Here is a 19,278-nt window from a genome sequence, read left to right as displayed (position 1 = left end):
TCTTCAGTATATCCCACTTGTCTATTTGTGACTCCTCTGTATTTGTATCCTTCCCTATTTCTGATAGCCTATGTATTTCCTGTTCCAAGGTTCTCAGGTTTGTCCCAATTCCCTCATTAATGGCCCTAATTGTTTGGGGTGGTTAATTTTTTTTTAACAAATGGGGATGGTTAAAACAAGTTATGATAACAAATATTTATTGACTATAAAATGTCAAATGTCATATAAAAATAAAGTTTAGTATAAATATTTGAAGTGTTAGTAATCTTAATATTCCTTCATAAATTAGATACATTTTTACATGGATTGATAGATAAATATATGACATATAAGTATAAGCATGCTTCCAAATAATTCCTTAGTGGAATTAATGACATAGAAGAAGCGGGATTATAAATAGGTAGAAAAAGACTGAATTATATGCCCAAACTATTGTATGTTGCTATTTCCAATCTTTGATAAACTTTCTCTTTTCTGTCTCTATCTAGGGCACAAACTACATTCTAAAATGGTGTAGTTATTTATAGAAGTAATATTTACTATTTCTTTAGTAATTAACTTTTTTCAAACTTCCTTTAAAATTTATTCTTATGAGTTTCACAGCTGCATTACAATCTCTATATTATTAAAATGGGGAAAATAAAACTTAGGAAGCATGGTAGTTACATAATCTGGTGTCAATTTGAGAGGATTATGAGTGAAGGGGTGGAGTCTAGTCTGTCAATCAGGTCATAGCCAATGAGTTCTCTGTGTGGGCCTGGCCTTCTCCTGAGAATTCTGGGAACTCTGGGATTTCCTCCTTGGTGCTGGGAGGCATCTCTCACTCTCTGTTCACTCCCTTGGAGACTGTCTTTTGACAAGACTCCCTCCCTGAAAGACACTCTACTGATAAGACACATGGCATCATGCTGATGCTGATAGACCCTGGGCCCGGGAAACTGGAGGAGCCACGAGGAGACTCCTGCCAGTGCTGAGATGCTTCTACCACCACTGGATACACAAGACTCTGCACCCACTGGCCTGATTGTCCTGGCGTCATTGCATGTGCTTTGTGGGTCTGAAGAGGACTTTATAGATTGATATTGGACATAAGGGCTAATATTGGACTTTTGGACTTGATCTGGACTGGGTTGGGACATTTTCTCAATATTCAATTATTCTTGTATATATACACCTCTTTCTTATGTACATATGAGTGTCTATGAATTTGTTTCTCTAATCTACCCAGACTAGCACATTATGGTACCAGGAGTGGGGTACTGGAGAAACAAATCATAAAGATGGAGAGTAGATGTGTGTTTGACCTCTCCCTCATGGTAGTTTTCTTCTCTCGTCACCTGTTTACTCGACTATTTTCTGGAAAGAATGTGGGAACTTAAAGTTTTGATTTCTAGAAATTGTTTTTGGTTAATCCTGTCTGAAATGATGAAAATTATCATTTGTGATAAATGTGAATCTCAATCTCATGTAGCAAAATCGCCCCTTGAATTTCTCACAGTTGCTGAGTGAAAATGGCCGACAGAAAGCATGCATCTGTGCTGAAGCTCTCAGAGACCTAATCCCATATTTTGTATCAACAGAATAGTTTAGATAAGGATTTAGATAAACTAAAAATTGAACTTGATTGTTTTGAGAATTGAGCTTAGTATCTGATTCTACTTTGTACTATTTTTTTCTACTTATTATTGATACAATGATTTATAGAAATGATTACAGGAAGTATGAAAATAGAGAGCTTGTAAGCCAACTTGTCTTCTGCCATTAAAATTGGATCCTTAAATGGGTTTAGGACACACCTGCAGAGCAGTCTCTGAAAAGATAAGAAGCCCTGCCCACTGCTTTGAAGTACTCAGGACATTTGAGGCAAGACTGACTGAAGGGGAATAAAGGAACTCTTTGGATATTTGAAGTTTGAACTCTAGGGGGTTTTGTCAGAAACTGGAAAAATTCTGGAACACTGAAGAAAACTCTTCTCTAGGATTGAACGTTAAAGGGAGCTGTGGACAGGCTGACAGAAAACCTGGATCTGGCTTAATGATCTCAGAAACCTAATCCCATAATTTTGTATAAATTGAATAGTTTAGATAAGGATTTAGATAAGCTAAAATGGATTGAACTTGACTGTTTTAAAAATTGATTTTAGTATCTGATTCTACTTTGTTTATACTGATTTCTTCTGCTTATGATTTATATAAATGATTTAGGGAAGTATAAAATAAAAAGCTTATAAAATCACTTGCCTCAATCCATTAATTTGATCTTCAGATATGCCCCACTCAGTGCTTTGGAGTATTCAGGAACCAGTGGTCTTTGTCAGAAGAGGAAAATATCTGGAACCATGAAAAAAGTGCCTCTCTCTGACTGAACATTAAAGGGGGCCTGTGGACAGGCTGAAATGCTTGCTAGGTGACCATCTGGATCTACTTGTTGAGTGAAAGTCGGAGAAATGAAGAAATGAAGAGATGGGTTGAGTTTGGCCACTGCCACCTGTGGACTTGGTTTACAGGAAAAAGAGGAAGAAAGTGGGTTGACTGGTCTAAAATTCATGACCTAGCAGGAGGGGACTAGCCTTGTTGAGTATTTGTGAGAGTCTATGTTCTAAAGGCAAGGTGACCAATGGGTTCCCTGGGTAGGCTGGGAGGCAGCGCACATTGAGTTGACCAGAACTTGACCAAATAAAGAGTTTTTTGAGCCTATGAACTGGTGCATACTGTTGCTGACTTTATGGATGGCCTGTCCGTATTTGACTCTGCTTATGGATGCTTACTTCACAAGGTTCCAACTTGAATGAAGATTCTTCATGTGTTAAAATATGATTGTCTCCTCAGAACACTTAGTTGATTTAAGTGGGTAGTATAGAAATTGGATATCCAAATTTGGGGGGAATAAAGGTATGAAGTGGTTGGCTTACAAACTTTCATAGGTGGGGAATATATTAATAGGATTATAGGCTTAACATATAGGTGTTAGTTAACTGCAATTGTTATGCATAGAATATTTTTTGTCTTATTCACTTATAGAATGTTATGTTTGAATGAAGAAGGCACATTGTGAATTATATGTATTTTAGTTTTATCCTGTTAGGTGCAGGTATGATTTTATTATTTTTTGTTTGAGAATTATATATGGTTAAAGAAATATCTGAAAGTGTCAAATTGACAAGGGGTGGTCTGTGGTAATGCAAAATCTGGTGTCAATTTGAGAGGATTATGCGTGAAGGGGTGGAGTCTAGTCTATTAAATACCTCATAGCCAAAGAGGCCTCTGTGTCGCCATGGCCTTCTCCTGAGACTTCTGGGAACTCCGGGATTTCTTCCTTGGAGCTAGGAAACATCTCTCTGTCTCTGCTCACTCCCTTGGAGGCTCTCTACTGACAAGAAAGACACATGGCACCATGCTGATAGACCCCATGCCCTGGGAACTGGAGGATCTACGTGGAGAACTCTGCCAGCACTGAGATGCTTCTACTGCCACTGGATCCACAAGACTCTGCACCCACCGGCCTGTGATTGTCCTGGCATTGTTGCATGTGCTCCATGAGTCTGAAGAGGACTTTATAGATTGGTATCAGACATATGGGCCATTATTGGATTTATGGACTTGATCTGGACTGGGCTGGGATGTTTTCTTAATATTCAACTGCTTTTGTATATAAAACTTTCTTGTACACATATGAGTCTCCCTGGATTTGTTCTCCTAGTCTACCCAGACTAACACTGGAAGTTATAAATTAATCTGGAGCATACACATAGTAATTAATAATCCAATATTTGAGCATAACTTTTTATTTGCAAATCCAAAGTCCCTTCCAAACAAAAATGCTTAAAACTCATCATTTCTACAGTATTTAATATAATTCATGACAAGTCGATGTATGTCTGTCTTACAGGTAATTACCACAGTGACCATCCCCAGAGGATTTAAGTGACATCCAGAAATATTAATGCCATGGTCTGATTTTACCCTTTTGGAAAGCATAATTTAATTTACATCCCAATGTACTCCCAATCTGAACTAATTATTCATGTACTTTACAAAATATAATTTTTGTAAAGTATGGAACTTTACTTAAGTGTATGGAACTATTTTTAGACTCCAATATATATCTAGAGATGTATTAGATCAGCAGTTCTCAACCTGTGGGTCATGACGCCTTTGGGAGTTGACCCCTTTCACAGGGGTCACCTGATTCATAACAGTAGCAACATTATAGTTATGAAGTAGCAACAAAAATAATTTTAAGGTGGGGAGGCCACCCCAACATGAGGAACTGTATTAAAGGGTCACGTCATTAGGAAGATTGAGAGCCACTATGGTAGGTAAGAGAATATTTTTAAAATGTAGTTTCTTATTTCTGGGGAATTATACATCAGAGCAAACATGTAAATAAACGATTGAAATATCATATTATACCTATGCTTTGTTGTTATATCACTGACTGTTGGGCAGAAGTAAAATAAGCAGAAGAAGCTTTCTAGAGAGAGCAATTGCTGTTCAAAGCTTAGACTTGAAAAATATTTGTGCAGAAGGGAAGGAAGGGCATTCCAAGCAGAGAAAACAGCTTGTCCAAAGACAAACTAATCAAATAAATATATTGATAGAAAAGAAGAGGATCTATATAATTTATCATGATTAAGCCACAGAGGTGGAGCGACATATTGGGGACATGCCACTGGTTATAAATATGTATGTGTTCTAAAGTGATTTATCAAATAATAAAAGCAACATAGATATTGTTTTGATGACATAACTATAGGTGGTGTATATATAAATGTAGACATGGATGCAGACATAGCTCTAGATGTAGGTTTAGGATAAGGTCGAAGTAGAGGCAGAGGTAGAGGCAGAAAGCACAGGCACAGGCAGAGGTAGTGACAGAGAGACTGACAGAGTGAGAGATAGATTATATAGGAATATATATGAAGGGTCTTCAAAAACTTCTTGGAAAAATTGAATTAAAAGATAATGGAATATTTTGAAGCCCCTTCGTGTGTATCAATTAAGAAAATATAAATAAAATGCATATAAATAATAGATAAATATAGTTTCCATTATATATGTGTATATGTAATGTTCTGACACCTGGTGGCATTGGGGTTCATGTTGGGCTGCTACCAGCATGGCCAGATGTTTGAAACCACCAGCAGTTCTGTAGGAAAAAGACTAGGCTTTCTACTCCCTTAACCAGTCTTGGCAAATCACAGCGGTTCGCTTTGAGTTAGCATTGACTTGGCAGTGAGACATACATAATGTAAATATGGAAAATTGTGCAATGGATGTTGCATTGTAGTAAAATGATTATATATATGTTATTATAAGATAAAAATAATTAGAATTGATTGATTTCCTCGTTATAGTCTTATCTTTTGGTAGTTTGAGTAAGTGATGAACTACTAAATTCTATTAAAGGAAGGATAGAATCATTGGACAGATATATATATGTGTAACTATATGTGTGTAACTTAATCAAAGCTAAGTATCCTCTTACTACTTTTGGATAACTAAAACCAAATTATAAACGGAGCCAGATATACATTCTATGACACAATTAAAATTAACTAGATATATGTACAACAAACAAAAAAAGAGTTTACTACAGGTTTTGATAGTAACTTTACATACCTTAATTCTAGGAAACATATGACTAAGAACATGGTGTTTTTAGTTTTATCTTGCTTTCCCCTGTACAGTGTTCACATCCTTCTTACTACCTATTAACAGGTGTGTGCTAAGATGTACCATTTTTGTGTAAGCCATAGTCTCTCTTTTCACTGGTCAAATGACTACTTCATTCTAAGCATGTTTCTGAAAAGATCACCTTCCTCAATTAGGCTTGGCAAAACGCCTTCTGTAAATTACTTTTTGATCCAAGAATTCTGATCGATAGAACATTGGATCAAATGTACATCTGCAGGAAATTAGAAAAATGGCAGTGAAGGGAAAACAGAGTTCAGAGTAGAACTACATGTACTGCAAATTGGATTACCTAGATCAGAATTTTTGGAGCTTTAGAGCTTACTGTGCCTTTAGCAAGTATCTAATCCCAAACTCTCATTTTATATGTCTTTCAAATCCCGCAGAGGTTTTAATACACTTGTGGTCATAGAACTACATAATGGTAAATCTAGAAATAGGATAATCCAAAGTACAGAGCTACAAAAACGTAATAACCAAGAAAATTTAAGAAAGGCTCAGGAAAAAAAGCCTTTATGTTACACTGCAGAAAGATTTGAAGTGGATCAGAAATTTTAAGGCTCATATGTGGCATCAAAAAATTAAACCAAATTTTATCCTTCATTCGATAAAGTGGGATTCTTCATATACATACTTTGGCTCTGCCTGGCAAGCACCGTACTTCTAACTGCAAGATTTACAGTTCAAACCCACCAGCTACTCTATAGGAGAAAGATGAGGCCAATGTCTCCCTAAAGATTTATTGCCTTTGAAACCCCCCTGTACAGGGATGCTGGATGTCTGAACCGACTCCATGGCAACGCGCTTCAGTTGGAATCTCTAGAATCACTCGATCGATTCCAAGACAACACGCTTGATTTACTATGGTTGACCGCCTATTGGTGTGGTGTCTGAGTTTGACACACTTGTGGTGAAGTAGCTTTGTTTCATAAGCGTGACACGATAGGCACTGCTTCTCAGTCAATTCCAGCTCGTGACCTGATATGACAGTAGAACGGCTCCCTGGCTGTTTGAAAGGTCTAAAATCTAGACCAGAGGAGGTACACTGGTACAGATAGGAACTGAAAATACTGGGAATCCAGGACGGATGAGCCCTACAGGACCAGTGGTGTGAGTGGCAAAACAGGAGGGTAAGGGAGAGTGGGTAGGAAAGAGGGAACCGATTATATGTGACCTCCTCCCTGGGGGACAGACAACCTAAAAGTGGGTGAAGGGAGACGTTGGACAGGGCAAGATATGACAAAATATCAATTTATAAACTATCAAGGGCTCATGAGGGAGGGGGGAGTCGGGAGGGAGGGGAAAAATGAGGACCTAATGTCGGGGGTTTAAGTGGAGAGAAAATGTTTTGAGAATGATGTACGAATGCGCTTTACACAATTGATGTGTGTATTGATTGCGATAACAGTTGTATCAGCCCCTAATAAAATGTTAAAAAAAAAAAAAAGAGTGACAGATAAAAAAAAAAAATCTTGACAGAAGCACAGTCACATTTTTTTTTTTCCTGTGGATTGATGGAAGAATTCGAACTGCTATCTGTTTAGTTTGCAGCCCAAACTTAACTCATCTTGTCAGATTTCTCGGGCGGGTAATACCTTGATTCTTGGCTTCACACAAGAAAGAATTCACGCTGAAGCCTAGTTTGTGATCCAAGAGAGTTTTTATATAAAGGATGGGAGGCGTTTCAGGTTTTATAGTCTCAGAAGAGTACATGTTATTTCGGGGAAGCGTGCCGAAGTGCACAGAAGCCCACAGGGACCCACAACTGAACCAGGGCAACTTCGAGGGGCACACACCCACACGTGGTGAACTGAGGCCAGAGAGCGAACGGGGGTCTAAGCAAGTCAGGGAGAAGAGAGGCTGTGGGCCCCCAAATGGCCCCGAAGTGGGCGCATGTGCATGCCAAGCAGGCTTGGAGGGTCTGCCCAGGCAGTGCATGTGTGCCTCCTACCTGCCTCTGACCAGGAGCAGAGTTAAAAAACAAACCACCATGACATGCCTGCAGCCAGGATACTTAAAGCCGGAGAGGCTTGGTTGAAAGTATTGGTTGACCCCATTGGCTGAATGAAACCCACCTGGGTTGGGTCATGAGCCTGGGCCTAGTTTGGGCCGCCCAGGTATAATGTCCACCAGGCTTGGCAGGGGCCTGGATTCGAACATGACCAGTTAAAGCCTTTATGGGTGGCTAATGCTTGCCTGTTTTTTCTTCCCAAACTTCTATAGGGGGCCTTGTGCTGGTCTGGGAGGGACAACCCTCTCTATATCCTGGCTCCCTAACAACCGCACCATCAGGGATCATTAGGAAGTCAAGAGGTGTGGATTTCTGTAAGTTGTGGCCAGAGCCTTAGTATACAGAAGAATGTTTCAACATGGTAAAAAGTAGTATTAAACTGGCTCATTAGAGCATAATACTTTTCTAACAGAAAGAACTTTTGGAGTGTAGAGTTACTTAAAAGGTATTAAAAAATAGTCATTCAGATTTTAGGCCAGGTATTAATGCACATATTGTTAATAAGGTGGGACTAATTAATGGGGTAGAAATTGTTTTATATTTTGATCCACAGCTATATAAACCTATATTCCTGTGTGCTTGTTTGCTTATGTACTTGCAGATGCGCGCGCACGTGTGTGTGTGTGTGTGTGTGTGTGTGTGTGTGTGTCTTAGAGAAGTCCTACTTCTGCCTCTGGATTTGCAACTGTGTTCTAAATTCAAACAATATGCTTTGGCTGAAATATATGAATATATACTTAATTATTTATGTAGCTTTGCATTCAGGAATTTTACAAAAGCAGGTTTTAAAAAAAAACTTGAATCTTGTTTCTCCAGTGTCAATGACTTTATTCTGGTGCCCTGGTGAAGTAGAGAAGGGCGGGGGGTGTTGGCGAGGGGGCTGTGCTGAAGAAAGATTTGCACTCTGGAAGGCACAGTGGTGACTGTTGGGCTTCAGGTATGCTTTCACATTTACATGGCTTGTCTTCCTGATTCTCTGAATTCTTGCATAACTTGGAACTGTTTATACTCCTTGAAATTCAATGAAAACTGTGTGAAAACTTAGTTTACATATTTGTCCCAAAACTCATACTGCTACACATTTATGTTTTCTAAATGCGCAATTGCAATGTAAATGACTGTGATCTTTTAAAGCATAATCTTCAGCTTGTAGCTACTTTCCTCTCTGCAAAAACAACTTTTATCCAAGTTGCTTTTCTTAGAGTGCTCATTTTTGTTTGTTTTGTTTCCTTCAATGTCTCATTCCTGTTAGATGAGATTCTGTGTTTGAACCATTCAGTCAAGAGCAGTTGGTTAAGCTTCTGATTGAGTTCTCAAATTTCAAAGTCTGAAAATAGCAATCATAAATTCTACTGTCTCACACACGTCAACCAAAGGCTCTGTCCATGGTGATCATTCATGACTCCAGTTAAATTAAGCTGTTGATTAGCAGACCACAGACAAATGTCTTTCATTCTCATTTAAATGTTACAGTCCAACATTTTTCCCCAGCTTATTGGCAAGAAATATGCATGTGGCTTCCCAGCTGGCTAGTACAAACAGTGCAGGAGTCTGTCCAGAAAGAGAAGTCAAAAATAGTTGGACAGTAGTACCGAGGCAACTGTTGAATGCACATTGTGCTATTGGAATCATTTCCTATAATTGCCATTCAAATGAAATAAGTTAAATGGATAATTATGTGATTGATGGGTACAAAGAAGATGACTAAAAATAAAAAGCAATGCTTGCTTTAGTCCCCAATACATGCTAGAGTGCTCTAAGTGGTATTTAATATACATTAACGAATGCAATTCTCACAGAAGCCATATTAATATGGTATTTCTTTATATTATACTAAGAAACCCTGGTGGTGCAGTGGGTTAAATGTTGGGCTTTTAATCAAAAGGTCAGGAGTTTAAACCCATCAGGCACTTCAAATGAGAAAAATGAGGAAGGCAGTCCACTGCTACAGAGTTACAGCCCTGAAGCCCTCTGCTGTAGCTCTGATCCGTCTTATTGGGTCTCTGTGAGTGGGAATCAATTCAGCAGAAGTAGGTTTATCATATTGCTGAATATGAGGCATTAAGCTCAGAAAGACTAAATGATTGGCCCCAAATCACACAGTGAGTAAGTGGCAGAACCAAGATGCAAACCGAGTCATGCTGTTTCCACGGGTCATATTTTAAATCAATAATCACGGTTGCAGTAAACGATAGTCAATTATTAAGCACCCATGGTATTCTAAAAAGAACTCTGGTGCACTGTCCTGTAAGCATTACACTGCTAACCACAAGGGTGTCAGTTCAAAGCAGCAATCATTCTGTAGGAGAAAGGTAAGGATTTCCTGTGCTCTGAAAGCGTTTCAGCCCCCACAACCCTATATAGAGTCATAACGAGACAGAATTGACTGGATGGCAGTGGTTTTATTATGTTTTAAAGATATTTGGTGGCAGAGTGCTTATTAGGTGATTGAAAGGTGGGTGGTGTGAACCCACCAGCTGGCTCATAGGAGTCCACTTCCCTAAATAAATCAGCCCCGTGCACCCTTTGGGACAATTTTACTCTGACCAATGGAGTTGCACTGCTTTGGAATCTATGAATGTGAGGGCAACGGGTTTCATGTACAAAGTTTGATGCCAATTAAAACCATAAACTCTGGAATCAAATTTCTAGGTTTTTATCTGTTGTTTTTTGTTTTGTTTTGTTTTTGACACTTTCTTTCATCCTTAGCTGCTGTCCAACCTTAGACAAGTTGTTTAAATGATCTGATGTTCAGTCTCCTCATCTGTTACTTAAGCATAAAATACCTACAACAAGCTAAAACGGATATCCTCATCTGTTACACAAATACATAATATATCAGTGTAACCTTTAGCATAGTACTCATTGCCATAAAAATTGCTAACAATAATTAGTATGTGAAAGAAAGAAAATGTCCTACAATTGATTGCGGTGATGATTGTACAAGACTTCTTAATATGACTGAACTATTGAATTGTATGAGAACTGAATTATATGCCAATAATATAATGTTTTTAAAGGTAGAAATTATTGTAAGAGGGAAAATAAGTGCAAGCCCACGGGAAACAGAAAGCTAATGGATGATGTGATCAGTTTGACTCCTTTGGTAACTATTTCCCTCCGTGTGCACATACCCTGGGTTAGCCTGAGTGGGAAGTTGTAGTTCTCTTTCATACTTCATTGTTGCAGGACTTTCACCTGCTGATAATGCCAAGTGGAAGTCTTCAGTTAAAGCACTATCTTCTGTGGCCCTAAGGGCTATAAGTTCCCATCAGTCCTTAATCAGGCACTTCTCCAACAAAACAGTCATTTTCCTAATTAACCAAGTGCATTGAAGTGAGGCCTACAGGACTCAAATATTACCAGTTTTGAGAGATTATCAAGGTATTATTGAATATGTTTATCATATAAATCACAAATATAGCATACATTTGTGTGGCCTAGACCTTAGATCAAAAGAAACCTCAAGTGTTGAATCATATAGGATAAATGAAGATATTATATTTATATTTCCCAAATTATATGATTTTCCCAAATATTTGTTATTGTTTCACGGTTTTAGTATTGTTGCAAAGTATATTTTTATTTAGGGAGGCCATACAAAGATGACACAAAAGCAATATAAATTCAAGAAAGGGAGAGTAATATTCTTTTGTTTTTCATGAAAATATATAAGAAGAAAACAACCATTCTAGAATACGCTGAGACTTCTTTGGAAGCTGCAAATGATTTCAACATGGAGGACAAGGCCAGGTTACTGCCTCTTGCTTCACTCATTGGTGAGGCCAGGTTTATGACCAGCAGAGGAGAAGGACTGATCACTCAGATTCCTCTTCTCCCACACGGCCCTCTGCTCCATGGCTCCTGGTGTGCCAGTATTGCTGGAACAGGTAGAACAAGGGCTGGCACAAACAGAGGCAATCTTCACCTTTGAACAGTGTCTGAACAGGCTTTGTCATGAGCCAAGTCATTGTAAGGTTAATATGAAAGAGTGGGCACACAGGGAGAGGTATGGTAACATGCTGATTCTAAGGCTTCTTTCCTAATTTACAGCAGAGGATGATAATGTTGCAAGCACTGCAGTGTGTCAGATTCCTCATACTTACATACCCCTACCACCTCATATGAAATTGAAGACAATGAACACAAGACTTGAAGGGCTATTAAAAAAAACAACAGTCAATCTAAGAGAAAGGTGCTTATTAGGTTTTGAAATTCATTGGTGACTAAGCACTATTTTAATGCCTTATTTCTTCCTGGGTAATATGCACTGGTGTGTGTAGTTGCTAATTTACCCATTATTTAAAATGTAAAGTTTTGCCTGTGCTGGGATTAGCTGTAGAACTTCATGATCTTTCTTCGGTAACTGGAAAATCCGAGGATCATACTAACAGTTAGAAATCACACACTGAGAGGACTCAGCACAGCACTGAGCTATGCATGCTGCAGTATCTCAGTATCCCATTAAGTTATGTGATCTTCCAGCAGAGTTAGGATAATAAAGAACAAAAATTATCTAAAAATACTAAAAAGTATTTCATTAAGCTACGGTCACATTTCTTTGTCAATTTGACACATAAAGATGATGTGGCATTTGCAGCTTTTATTTATGATTTGTTTTAATAAAAGATTCATTTTAAAATCTTCATTATGATTAAAAGGTCATTTTTGGTTAATTGAGGTAACATACTATCTTAGCTTAAAAAAGACGAAAAACTTTTCTGTGCCAAAAAGATTAATGAAATTGCTCTTGAAAAAGTTCATTTTACATCTGATTTTATATTTCAATTGAGTCACACTATGAAATTGGCCTCAGGGTCTACACTACAGGCTAATGCTATAATTATGCCTTTCTGGTGAATTCAATAAAATATTCTTTGAATTAACTTTGAGGTGAATCTGCCTGGTACTGAATTCAGCCCCGGGAGAGTTTTGTTCTATTCAAACTGGAACAAACTTTTATTTGATCTATGTTGGTATTCTTACATTTTTTCCCCCTTTTTCTTCTTCTATTCCTTTTTCTTCTCTTCAATATATGTACTCAATGAGTAACAGGGAATGGAGGAGGGACATTGTGTAATTAGAGCTGATGGAGAAACTCTCAGGTCATGACCATCTGCTTTTGACTAATCAAGTAATTTTCAAACACAGAGAAGACCTTTTTCTTACAGTTAAAATGTTGACAAGGTCACATAATCCTTTGTGCTACCCATGTTGTGTGTGTGCATATGTTTGTGCATGTGTGTGCGTGCATGGGTGTGCATGTGTGTTTGCATGTGGTGAGAGAGAGTGAGATATAGAATATTTGTAGTTTTGATTGAAGGGAGTTAAATTTGTTTCTTTTTAACTTACACATGACAGAAAATGTTGTTTAAGAGAGTATGTGGGTGCAAGGATTTGTGGCTATGTGCTAGATTGCAAATCACTACCTAAGTGAGTGCATGGATCTGGTCAGTGACGGGGGTCAATAATTGGCAATATGAGGAAGGATAAAGGGGTTTGGATGAAAATTCTTGACAAGGTAAAATCTCTCCTGTTAGTAAATGTCTCGAACACTGAGCATATTCTAGACTATTTTCGCATGCATGCTGACCGTTTCTATAAAGAAACATAGTTCTTATAATATTACACTAATCACATGTTTCATACCTGTTTCCTAAACAACTGACATATTTTGTACATCAAGATAAATTTGAATCATGATGACAATTAGTCTTATTACATAATATCAAATGATCACATTGGGACCTTTTACGTCTACCCTTTTGCATCTAGATTATTCTACCTAATGCACACTTATATCAATAGTTAGCAACCGTTTCTTAAGATTTGGAGAGTATCTATAGGACATAACAATGCACATGGTTCAGAATGTCATATGAAGTTCTATGTAAATCCATTCACTTCTGTATCACTTTTTATCTGCTTTCTAATCCGTACTTTAAGTGCTAATTTCGCTAATTAAATTATTTTGGTTATAATTTTGGAGAAAGAGAAGGCTTCCTACTCCTGGAAAGAATTGTAATCTCAGAAACCGCAGGCAGGGGCCATCCTACCCTATCCTATCGATCCACTTTAGGTTTGCAGCCTGATTTGATGGCAGTGAGGTTGGTTTGTTTGGGTTTTTATTACTTAGCTCATTCATTGGGGAAATGTTTAAGCTGAGTTTTTTTCTGCACATTTTTATGCTGAAAAAGCCCCCAAGTTTTTGCTAGTAAAATTAGGTGCCTCAGCTTATGCACTATTGGTGCTAAATTTACCCAATACTTCCTTACTTAATTCCAAACTCTCAAATACACATGAGACATTCATTGTATTCCAACATGCTGCATATAAAATGCATTTCTACATCCATCTATCTGAGGTCAACTTGGAATGCTGGCATCTATAGCTGACTAGGTAGATGGATCCATAGATAGATTCCTGCATTTTAGCTTAAACATGTCCTCTATTCCCAGAACTCTATGTACTTAACCTGCTGTGAAAATATGTTTGCCCCACCTTCATCTCCATTTAGCACCTCACGCAATGTGACAGTTTCAGAGACTGATGTTGGGATGGGAAGGTCCAAGGGGAATATCACATTCAGGCAAATCTCACAGCTCACTTGCCTTTGTCATTTTAAATTACAGTGTCAAACACTTCCTGCCATACAACACTCAAATTTGTGTCAGAAATAGTAAAAGGTGAGATGTTACCTTGCACTGAAGTTCATTTGTTCGAAGTGTCAGAGAGAGAATTTGGGGGAGCGTGATTATCACATTGTTTCTACCAATGCAAGCAGCATAGAGCAAAAATGACAAACTCGGCAAAGTATGCACAAATCTCATTATACTATTGAACATTAGCCAATTATCATTTCTGAAGTTTAGATACAGTTCAGTGAATTCATCTCATGGTGGTGTCTGTTAATCAGAAGATGCATAGTGGAAAAATTGTAAGATGGTTGGGTTTTGAGAAATGAAAATTAATTTTCGAGCCCGAGTTTATTTACTGAATGGCCATTCTTTTAAAATTTGTTTGTTGGTTTAATTTGTTTGTAGAGTGTTAATACTTCCTTTTTGCCTTACTGAATGATTTGACTTAATGTATTTTTATCAACTTTAGTCATGCAAGTATAGCTTATACCAGAACCACTTACTCACATTTCTTTTCAGCTTTGCCCTATTTCTCCAGGTACACACATCTTCCAGCTCCTCTCAGAAGCTCTCGCCTGCATTTTCTGCTGTTTACAGTGTCTGCCAACCTTTCTTCTTACTTCCAAATACCTCACACCTGGATCTCTGTAGAAACTTGCCATTAACTGCAACTTCAAATATGGTCAGAAATCTGGGAAATACTTCAAAATAACCTTGGAGTGGGGGTGTGGAGAGAACTGAAGCAATATGGGTCATGATTTGATCAATATTGTGTTTGGCTGAAAGGTACATGGGATTTATCATATGGTTGTCTCTTGTTTTGAATGTATGCCTATGTACATATAAAGTTTAAAAGGTATGATCAAAGCTCGATGATTCTGTTAGTTATGTGAGTATATATGTGTGAGTATTTAAAGAAAAATGAGATTGCAGTAGAACTATATTTTAATTCCATGGATTTTACTCACCTATGTAATAATTTTGTTAATTAATTAATTCAATTTGGGAGGAGAAGGTGTAAAACAAAGGTAAAATAAGTACCTTGTGGAACCAGGCTGTTTTGCAAAAATAAGTCAGATTTACTGCTTTTTAACAGTGGAACTTGACTCAAGTTTATATACATTTAGTATATCACATCTGTTATTTATTAATATATTATATTATTATAATATATAATGGTATATAATTTATGTATAATCCTAAAGATAGAAGAGTATAATATGAATTATATAGTTCATGTATCTATTATATAATGCATATAATATATGATATAATGCATTTTCTTCATTAAAAATGAGTGAATGAAAGAAGTCTTACTTTAAAACTGTACAAAAACTGAACACAATTAATTTGGCCAGATCATATCACACTGAAAACACTCAACCCATATTAGACATAACAGGCAAGCAAACAAACAACCCCCCCTCAAAGTCAGTGCCATCCAGTCCGTGCTGACTCATAGAACTGTCGCTTTCCTTTTCTGAGTTTGTAAATTGTTGCAGGAGCAGAGAGCCTCATCTTTCTTCCACGGAGCAGCTGGTAAGTACAAATTCCTGACCATTGGGTTAGCGGCCCGAAGCATAACAGAGCAGGCACCTAGGTCTCCAGCACCGCATTTAATTCCCCAGTATAGACATGGCAGCATCTTATTGATACCATCCAAGACATCACTGTTTGTTGTCTTCTTGTTTTATGGTTACACATACAAATACATTACAATAATATGTAATATATTATTAGGACTTAAAATATATATTCTTTGAATTTGGGGGCTGAGACTTTGATACAAATCTCTCAGTTTGCAGTGTAAATAAGTTACTATACAACCTGAATATGATTTTACAATATTTTGTCGGATTGAATACAGAAGTATTCAATTGAGTACCGAATTATTCAATCTGACTCATTAGCATAAAGTCAGATTTTACCTCCCAGTTTTAAACTAGAGTTCGCATGTGATTTTAAAATATTTTGTTGGGTTGAATACAGAAGTATTCAATTGAGTACCGAATTATTCAATCTGACTCCTTAGCATAAAGTCAGATTTTACCTCCCAGTTTTAAACTACAGTTCACATGTGTGATCCCAGTTGAACCGTTAAGCCAGGTAAACCATGATCACTACCCCATTTTCTCACTCTCTCATCCCCTGTATTGGTGTTTCTTGATCCAAGATCAGCTTGAGGGAATACACGAAGGCGAGGCCTCTTGAGCTCTTTTGTACAAAACACTGTCAAAATGAAGGGTACGGTTTTGGACAAGCATTTTTGAACCATGTGATAATGCTATATTTTGTGTTACAGGGAAAAGAATGATCTTCAAAATTCGGTGAATCTGAATGCCATCTGATTTCTTATGCAGTCCTATTTGTTTCAGAGTTCCAACTAGCATCCGAAATAAGCAATATCTTCAGATATTTAGATTGATATTTTCAACATTAGTGCTTGATATCAGAATGATAGGACAGGATTCGGTGATGCAGAATTCAGCTCACGTTTCCTATACTTTGCTCCCATCTCAAGAATGCATCACAAAACGTCTGCAGTCCAAAATGAAAACTTGTGATGGTTATCACTTCAAGCACATGGCTGCTGATAAAGCAATTGATTTTCCTGGGGGGGGGGGAGCGCAGTTGGGAGGGCAGTGATTAAGTAAATTCCTAAAGGTGAACATAGATTAAGAGACTGGCTAATTTGATGATTCATTTGAAATAGGCCAATAGATGGCATATACCTGTTGAAATGTTCCATTTTTACGGCTCCATTTTCCAACTCTTTTTGCTCTCCTTCCACTGTGATGTTCACAGTGATGGCAGCTCCTCCACACATACCATGCAGAATACCGGATCTCCCTAAATCTAGGGACACTGAACACAGCAAAGCTTCCAAACGTCTAACTTCACTCTCCCTTTCTTCTTCTAATAATAATACCTAGAGTCTCTCTTTACTGGTTAAAACTAATAAAAATTCATTGAATTCAATAGTGGTTCTTTTTCAACAAATGATAGAGATTAAGATATGCAAAGGGAAATTATTGGTAGGAAAATGGAAATAGCATAGATATGTGTTACCTTTATGATTTATTTTGATACTAATATTATCATACTATTTTGAGATATCTTCCTCCTTAAATAGCTAGTTAGAAGAGAGGATAGGAATAATTTTGCCAAAGACAACATACTAGCCCTCCTATTACATCTGTGTTACATTACACTCAAAAGAGGGACACACAATTTCAGATCCAAAATGTTTTAGCAGCTACCCTAAAATTTTCACAGCCAGTAGAATAAGCTTCGGCAACTATTAAATAAGTCTGCCTGCTACAAAATAAAGGGGGAAAAAAAATCAAAGTCCAACTATTGCTTCATGAGGGAAAAGTAAGGAATTCATGCCAATGGTGTTTCTTTCAACCCTTTTCCATCAAAGATGATGTGAAACAGATCTGTGCTGTATATTTCCCTATGAAGTGTTGCCAGAATAAGGCAGCTGTGCCATAGATATCAAGTCAATTATTTTAGATATCGGTGCTGTAATCTGGCAATTGTGCATGGTGGGGGAAAACAGGGTATGTAGATTCAGACAAACTAGATATGTGAACTAAACAGATCACTATATCAGTCCCAGTAATTTTAATTATTAATTAAAAATACATAGATGTGAAAACTGGAGCATAATAGAGTATGCTATGGAGGAGAGCAGACCAGTGTCCGAATAAGACTGACTTAGATTGGTATAAAAATGTCTACTACCCACATATTTTTGTCAAAAATTCTGTCACCTAATTTTGCAACATTGGCCAGGTACTAAAGATTTATGAGCACTGATTTTCTTATTTTTGAAATGAAAATTATGTCTATTATCTTCAGGGATAAAAATAAAATGAGGTGACATGTAAAAGCCCTAGAAATGGTATGCACATATGTTAACTTTCTTGTATGCATATTTTGATCACCTGAACACAGGAGATGTCAATTATTCTATGTAATAGTTCAGTATTGCTGCCACAACATCATTGTTTAAAGTAACACAACTATAGTCTCATACAGTTCTGGGTCCCAGAAGTTCACAAGGGTTCTTAGTGATCTAAACTAGGTGACAGTGGTACTCCTGTCCTTCTGGAAACTTGACGGAAGAATCTAAGTTCCTGCTTCATACCAATTTTCAGAATTCACACATGTCCCTTACCAGGTCACATTCCTCCATTTTAAAGCCAGCAATGTCACCCTAAATCCTTTGGATACTCCTAGTTCTCCCTTTTCTACATTCTTTTACTTATAAGGGCCTTTGTGATTACATTAGGCCCACTTGGATAATCTCCACATATCACTTGTCTATTGATTTCCACTATCAACTTTGATTCAACTATCAAGTTGATTAAAATTCATAATAACCCTATATAGGTTTCTGAGGCTAGAAATCTTTCTGAGAGCAGACAGTCCCATCTTTCTCTCTCAGGGTCTCTGGTGATTTGGGACAAACTGGCCTGTGGCTCTCAGCTGAGAACACTTACCAGACAGCACCACCAAGACTCCTTCATCAACTGATTCGCAGCCTTAATTCTATCTGCAACTTTCATTCCATTGGCTACATAGCTTAACAGATCCACAGATAAGGGCACAAAGGAACATCTTTGCAAGGGGTGGAGGGTACTATTTTGCTTACCTCATATCAAAAAAGACATATGACTTTGAGTGGAAAAGCATATTTCACCAGTTAGAATAGGAAGACAATGGCAGTTGAAGTAGAAGAAACAATAAAATGCAGGGATAGATCCCTTAAGAATACAATGATCAAGGGTAATATAACCAAGAGGAATTACTGAAAACCCAAATGGAGACTGAATATGATAGTGGGACAAGAGGAAAGTCAAAGGGAGTAGAGGAAAGAGCTAGGAGGCAAAGGGCATTTATAGAGGTCTAAATAAAGGCATGTACATAT

Source organism: Echinops telfairi, unplaced genomic scaffold (genome assembly GCF_000313985.2).
Source record: "Echinops telfairi isolate 266 unplaced genomic scaffold, ASM31398v2 ScPeMD7_7467;HRSCAF=8505_1, whole genome shotgun sequence".
NCBI lineage: Eukaryota > Metazoa > Chordata > Mammalia > Afrosoricida > Tenrecidae > Echinops > Echinops telfairi.
The sequence above is the reverse complement of the archived record's forward strand: the minus strand, read 5'-3'. Positions refer to the sequence as shown.